The sequence below is a fragment of the Limanda limanda genome, chromosome 4 (genome assembly GCF_963576545.1).
Source record: "Limanda limanda chromosome 4, fLimLim1.1, whole genome shotgun sequence".
NCBI classification, from domain to species: Eukaryota; Metazoa; Chordata; class Actinopteri; order Pleuronectiformes; family Pleuronectidae; genus Limanda; species Limanda limanda.
Window position 1 is genome coordinate 28,660,226 of NC_083639.1, and position 7,103 is coordinate 28,667,328.

Below are 7,103 nucleotides of genomic sequence, written 5' to 3' on the forward strand. Positions count from 1 at the left end.
TTTTGTTCATTTAAAACCAAGGACAGGCAAAGGGCTAATAAAAAAAATTAATTTAAGTTTCCCTTTTTACTGTGAACCAAGAACAGGCCAAGTGCTGGTACTAAAAATAAATTAAAAATCAAGTATCCATTTTTCGTGTTAACAAAAAAGAACAGGGAAAATAACATTAATAAAAACATCAACAAACGAAACTACAGTCTTCTTCGGACTAAATCATTTTGATTAAAAGACGTTTGTCAGGCAATAGGATAACATTTTGCTTTTAAACTCGTTAATAAAAAGTTTAAACCATATTTTTGTAATGGATGCTAGAATCCTGCGCGCAGGTATATACGTTTATATATAACGTCTGACAGAGGCGAGTCCGCATCGTCTCCGTTACGATGTCACACGTGACTCCTCCTCCTCACATGCGCGTGTCCTGCTTCCATGGAGAACAGGTCTACTGTACAGATACTGCAGGTAGTTTTTCTCGTGCCATGTTAAGAGTGAAGTTCTCCTGAACTTTTTACTTCCTGGTGCCGACATTGGTCCATGTTTTGTCGCTATTGCACATGCGCGACTTTCAGAGATAGGAAGGGAGCGAGATGGCTCACTCCTCAGCTGCTTCCATCAGCACCTCCGGTAAAACGACGTTTAGTTCCGCTGCGCGGCACGAGAAACACGCGCTATGACGTAACCAACGAATCATCGACGAGTAAATTCGTCGGCGACTATTTTGGTCATCGATTTTTGTCGACGACATCGACTAATCGTTGCACCCCTAAACAGAACATGTCAGGGGATCATTGCTGCTCCACGGTTTAAATATGTGATAATCTCTGAATTTTCCAAAAGCACAAATGCAAAATCACAATTACTGAGGTTTATTTTCTGATTTTATTCTTTATCGAGTAGAACCAGGTTGATTTCTTATCCACAGTCAGATTTATTCATGACTAGAAGGTTAAAGTGATGGTTTATATTGTACAATCATCATCGTCACATTCTGCACACGTCACCTTGAACCAGTGACGTGCTCTTGCGGTGCTGAACAGCCGGGGGTTTGATGCCTTGCTCACGAGCAGCCATGGTGTTCTACATTAGCAGAGAGGATTCGTTCACCTTCTCCACGCAGGTTTTAATCAAGTGCATTATGTGGAGTGCCCCCCCCTCCCATTAAAAATCAAGGACTGGTACAATCAAGGGCCCGAAGCAGCCACTCGAGGCTCCACAAGGCCTCGGACAGCAGGGTCGCTGTGTGTCCAGAATACTGATTTCAAATCCCTCACACACACAAACACACACAAACACACACAACAACAGCATCAGATCCTCTCAGAGTCAAAATGTTCAAACCGGTCGAATCCGTTTATTGAGTTTTAAGCCTTTATGGATTGGACAGAGAGATAGGGGGGCGAGCGTGAGAGGCTGCTGCGGACTCGAACCTCCGTACACCTGCCACCCGCTCAACCAGGGAGCCAACCAGACGTTTTCAATACCAAATTCCACCACAAGGGCTCGTAGTTCACACAGAGTGGAACATGCACAGATTAAAACAGGATCAGAGAGCGACCTCACAATCAGAAGAACAACTTCATCCGCTTCAAGTGGAGCAGCGGGTTCAGTTCATCACCTCAAGAAAACACAAATCCTTCTATTAACAGACAACACACACGTGTGCATCTTCCCCTCTGCTGAACACTTGTCATGGTTTATGGTCCTTTTCCAAACAAAGTTATATCTTATAATCACATTTTCATATTGATTGAGCGCCTAGATGGAAACGTGTCGATGATACAGGCTCCTTTTTTAATTTGCCAGATCAAACCAGTTCACATTATCCTGTTCAGCAGACAGACACAAACATCATTCTCGCTCTTTGTTATCTTATCTCTCTCTCTCTCTCTCTCTCTCTCTCTCTCCGTCACACACACACACAGACACACACATTTTGAGTAGAACACACACACACTAACACACCTGCATTAACACACACGCTAGCGTCCGTCCTACACATGGCCCTGTACGATGTCTTTTTGCTCTCTCACACACACACACCCACACACACACACACACACACACACACACACAGACACACACACACACACAGATTTAGACACAGTGATTTTCAGTGGGAGGCGTCAGGAGGAACATGGTCTGACATGAGGCACTTCGACTGTTCTAGTAAAAGAAGCAGCTTCTGTCGTTGACACTATCTGAGTGTGATACCCTCTGCATGCCCCCCCCCCCCATGTGATTATTCTCACCCCCCCCCCCTCAGGTACAGACATGAACTCCTCTGGCTTCCCACAGATTGTGGACGCATGCAGTCTGCAGGGATTCAGAGCTTTAGTGAGATCGGCCGCTGATGTTTGCCTGTGATAAGGACTCGCTGCAGAGACATGGTGGACGGGGCTGAAGTCGGGGGGGCAGTGCAAAGATCCAGCAGCATTGCAGCAAGGGGGGTGGGGGTGATTACCTGGGGCCCCAAGTAGAGAGAGGGCCCCCAAATAACACAGTTTTGCCAAAAGGTTCATCATTTTAAAGGGCGTCCAGATGTGTGTGTGTCTGGGATGGTGGTGTGGATTCAACTTCAATACTTTACTATTACATACATGCACACTATGCACTTTGTGGGGGGGTTGCTTCAGTATCTAGGGACCCCTCATCAAAGTCCAGTGAAACATCCCTGTGCAAATCAAAGATGTCCCGTCGCTTCCACAGATCATAACTGGTAACGTACTGTTGAAGTGGAAATGGTTTTTGCTCTGGTTTTAAATTCATGTTTCACACTCACGAGTCGTTTCTCCGCCGTGAGAAGTCGCAGTAATTCACGGCTCAGAAAAACTTGTGAAAGCTTCCTGAGAGTGAAGATGACGTCGGGACTGAAACGCAGACGAAGTGAAGTGAAGGCTTCACACGAGCAGGTTGAAATAACTAAACCATCAAACAAAGGAAACAATCGATTACCATTTAAAACACCTTTCAATCATATTCCAGGTGTTTAACAACAATGCAAGTTTTTTACTGTCACATATTGATTATATCAGCACATATATACATATATCATCATCTTGATTCTTTTCCCAGATAAACAGACAATAATAAATCTATAGAGGGAAACTGTCTCAGCACTCGTCTGAATTCAGCTCCATCCACACACACACACACACACACACACACACACACACACACACACACACACACACACACACACACACACACATGACCTATCCACACACACAGGGTCCAGATTATTAATGTGGAGGAAGGAAGTCTCATCTACTGTCAACACCACTCTCTCTCTGCCACAAACACACACACACACACACACAAACACACACACACAGTCTCTCACTGACACACACACAAAAACACACAGTCTCTCACTGACACACGCACACAAACACACACACACACACACACACACTCTCTCTCTCCGCACACACACAAGCACAAACACACACACTCACACACACACACACACACACACACACACAGTCTCTCACTGACACACACACACAAACACACACACGCTCTCTCTCTCTCTCTCCGCACACACACAAACACACACACGCACACACGGTAGCTCTCTGCCACACACACACACAAACACACACACAGTCTCTCTCCGCCACACAGACACACAAACACACACACACACACACACACACAGTCTCTCACTGACACACACACACAAACACACACACTCACACATGGTAGCTCTCTGCCACACACACACACACACACACACACACACACACACACACACACACTTTCTCAGTTGCCCACATCCACGTATCCGAATTATCACGCACGCACTTGCTCCAGCATCATCACTCCCTTCTGTGTTCATGCTGCAGGACCAACACGCAGCCCCACTGACACACACACACACACACACACACACACACACTCACACTCACACGCGCGCACACACACACGCGCACACACACTCACGCACGCTGACCTGCAAGCATCAGAACAAACCTGTGGTGACACGTGTGCGCATTGCGCGCAGCTCCAGTAGACCAAGCGTGTCCACGCACACTCATTGACTACACACACACACACACACTCACACACACACACACTCACACACACACTCACACACACACACACACACACACACACACACACACACGCACTTCTAGTGATCCGGAAAACTCCAAACGCATGAAGCGGAAAACGCAAAGATTCAAAGTGTCTCCATCAACAAGCTGCGCACATCCCAGCCCCGACTCACACACACACTCTCTACACACACACACACACACTCTCTGCACACACGCACACACACAAGCTTATGCACGCACACACTCTCACGTGCATGCGCAAACATGTGCGCACATGAATGGACTTTGCTCTCCTACCTTCCTCGTGCATCCGCTGCAGACAGAAAGTGAGGTTCCTCCGCCAGCCCGGCATGGTGATGAAGGAGAGGAGGAAGAGGAGGAGAGGTCTGTGGGAAGAGGGTGAAGATGAGGAGGAGGAGGAGGAGGAGGAGGAGGGATGATGAAGAGGAGTAATGATGATGAAGAAGTAGATCCTGTCCGGCGGAGGTGATGACACGCAGCAGATATAAGGTTCCCCCTGGTGCTCCTTCTCTCCTCTTCCTCTCCTCTTCCTCTCCTCCGGTGAGTCTGTCGCTTCTCTCCGGTCACGAGCCCGCTGACAGTCCGTGTGACAGTCGGTCCCGCTGCGGCACCAATGCTCTCTCTCTCTCTCTCTCTCTCTCTCTCTCTCTCTCTCTCTCTCTCTCTCTCTCTCTCTCACTCTCTCACTCTCTCTCCCTGTCTCCCCTCCTCTCTCTCTCACCCCAGGTTCATCCTCAGTTCAGAGGTCATTTCCCATTGAGGCACGTTCCTGAATAAAACCCACTTTCTGTGGAATAAAAGGAGAAAGACCAGGAGCACTGGTGAAGTGGTGAAGTGGTCACGGTGGCGTGGTGGCCAAGTGGTAAGGCGTTGGTCTCGTAAACCAAAGATCATGGGTTCCATCCCCATCCATGCCTCTACAATGTGTTCTGTAATCTGCATATCTTCTACACTTTGGCGCTGGTGTGACCCAGGGGGTAGAGTGGTCGTTCTCCAATAAGACGTTTGGTGGTTCAATCCCCACTCATCTGCATGCCAAAGTGTCATTGGCGAAATACTGAACCCCTAAAAACCCCTCATAACTGATGAGTGTACTGATTGCTGCTTGTATAATTACCTTTGAGGTCACACTTCGCTCGTGTTTTCTCATAACCGAGCATGTGTAAAGAAAATACATTCAGGTTTGAAAGTGTATTTATATCCGTGAACACATACATGGAGATAAATGGTTGAGAGGTAATTGGCTGTATAAAGCCTGAATGAGCTCAGTGAGGGTCAAACCAGCTTGTTTACTTAATTGAGTTGTCAGAGTTTCTTTGATCCCTGTGTTCTCTCTTGAAATAGAATCAATACAAAGCTCCAGGTGCAGGTTGGTGTGGACACGGAGCAAAGAGACACTTCTCCATCGGACCAGCATCTACTGGGTCTGGTCCCTTTCTACTTTTTATTATCTGACACTAGGGCTGGGCGATTTTTCGATCCCGATTCGGGATCGCGATAAAATTTTGATCGATTTCGATTATCTCCTCGTGACATGTATTCGATCTCACGTGGCAAAAGTAAGCGCAACAACAGTGTCGGAGTCTGCCGGCTGCCGTCTCCAGGCAGGACACGACACGCCCCCTTCCCATCGTGAGAGCTGCTGCAGTTGCGAGAGAGAGAACAAGAGAGAACGAAGTTGGAAAAAATGAGTGAAACTGAAGTCGGGGACAGCGAAAATAATGCCGAATGTGAGAGCGACATCACTACATCACCCGGAACCGAAGACATTGTCGAAAAAAAGCGTAACGCGACGTCAGTTGTGTGGACGTGGTTTGGATACGGCTAAAAGGACGAGGAGCAGACAAAGCATCGCTAACGTTAGCGATGCTATGTTAGCAAAACAACAGTCCATCCAGTCGTGCTTTGCAGCCATTGCCCCATATGAAAACAATCGAAGCGGGGAAAAAATATAACGAGCGCTATTACTTATTGCTTCGCTACGGATATGATGCCCCTGAGCACAGTGGAGAGGGACGGCTTCAGGAAACTGATCAAAAACTACATATCGTGATAAGAATCGAGATCGATCAATATGGAAAAACATATCGTGATAAAAAATTTTCCCATATCGCCCAGCCCTACCTGACACGCTGACGTCTCTCGTTGAGAAAATTGACAGACTGACTGACAGGTAATTAATGTAAAGCTTCTGTGAGTCCAAGACCCCGTTAAACAAATCTTGTGTTTGATTTTGCATATTCACACTGTCCAGTGAAAACTCAAAGCTTTGATTGTTATTGAAACTGATTGTCATCACGTCTGCATCACCGCCCTGCAGCAGGTAGCAGCTCCACATGGAGTCGTGTCCTGCTCTCTGCTGTCAGAAGATGGACTCGGGCCGACTGGGTCCGACTCAAGCCACCAGCAGCTGCAGGGTGGAGTCGAAACAACACAGACGTCAAGTCCGACACAGATTCTGCTTCTTTCACTGCGAATGAAACAGATGATTTGGGAAATCCAGGTGTTTTTAGCAAGAAGAACAATGAACAACACAGTTGACGGAGATCTTTATTTTGGCTGAAAATGAAAATTACAAGGTGTAAATACTCATTCATCACCAGATTAGAAATACTAGATCAAAATAAGGTACGCATGAATAACATAACAAAAAGGGAGAGACCAACAGATGTACACTGTATTACTTATATAGCTTCAAACTATTTAATATGTATCCCTGTATAGTTTTAATTACAAGGTAATATGTTGATAATGTCCCTATAAAGGACCTTTGCAGGTGCAAAAACAGAGTTCAGGTTTTAACACCTTACATTTATGGATATAAAGAGCAGAACACAAATCTGAATTCTTACAATAACAATATTAGACACGTGTCACTGAAGCCTTCAGCCAATCAGAGCAGGTTTGTGTCGGCACAGAGGCGGCCCCAGGGTGCTGCTGCTGGAGGGAAACATCTGTCCCACTGCAGCCGGGTCATGTGACCTGCTGACGTTTTGCAGCAACACATTTTGTAACCATCATGCA

At 46.6% G+C, this 7,103-nt stretch overlaps 1 non-coding gene across 1 annotated transcript; it reads left to right on the forward strand.

Annotated features, from left to right (window-relative positions):
* The first annotated feature begins 4,924 nt into the window (after window positions 1–4,924).
* On the forward strand, window positions 4,925–4,996 carry trnat-cgu (transfer RNA threonine (anticodon CGU)). Its single transcript has one exon. It is a non-coding gene; the product is annotated as a tRNA-Thr (tRNA).
* Window positions 4,997–7,103: the final 2,107 nt, after the last annotated feature.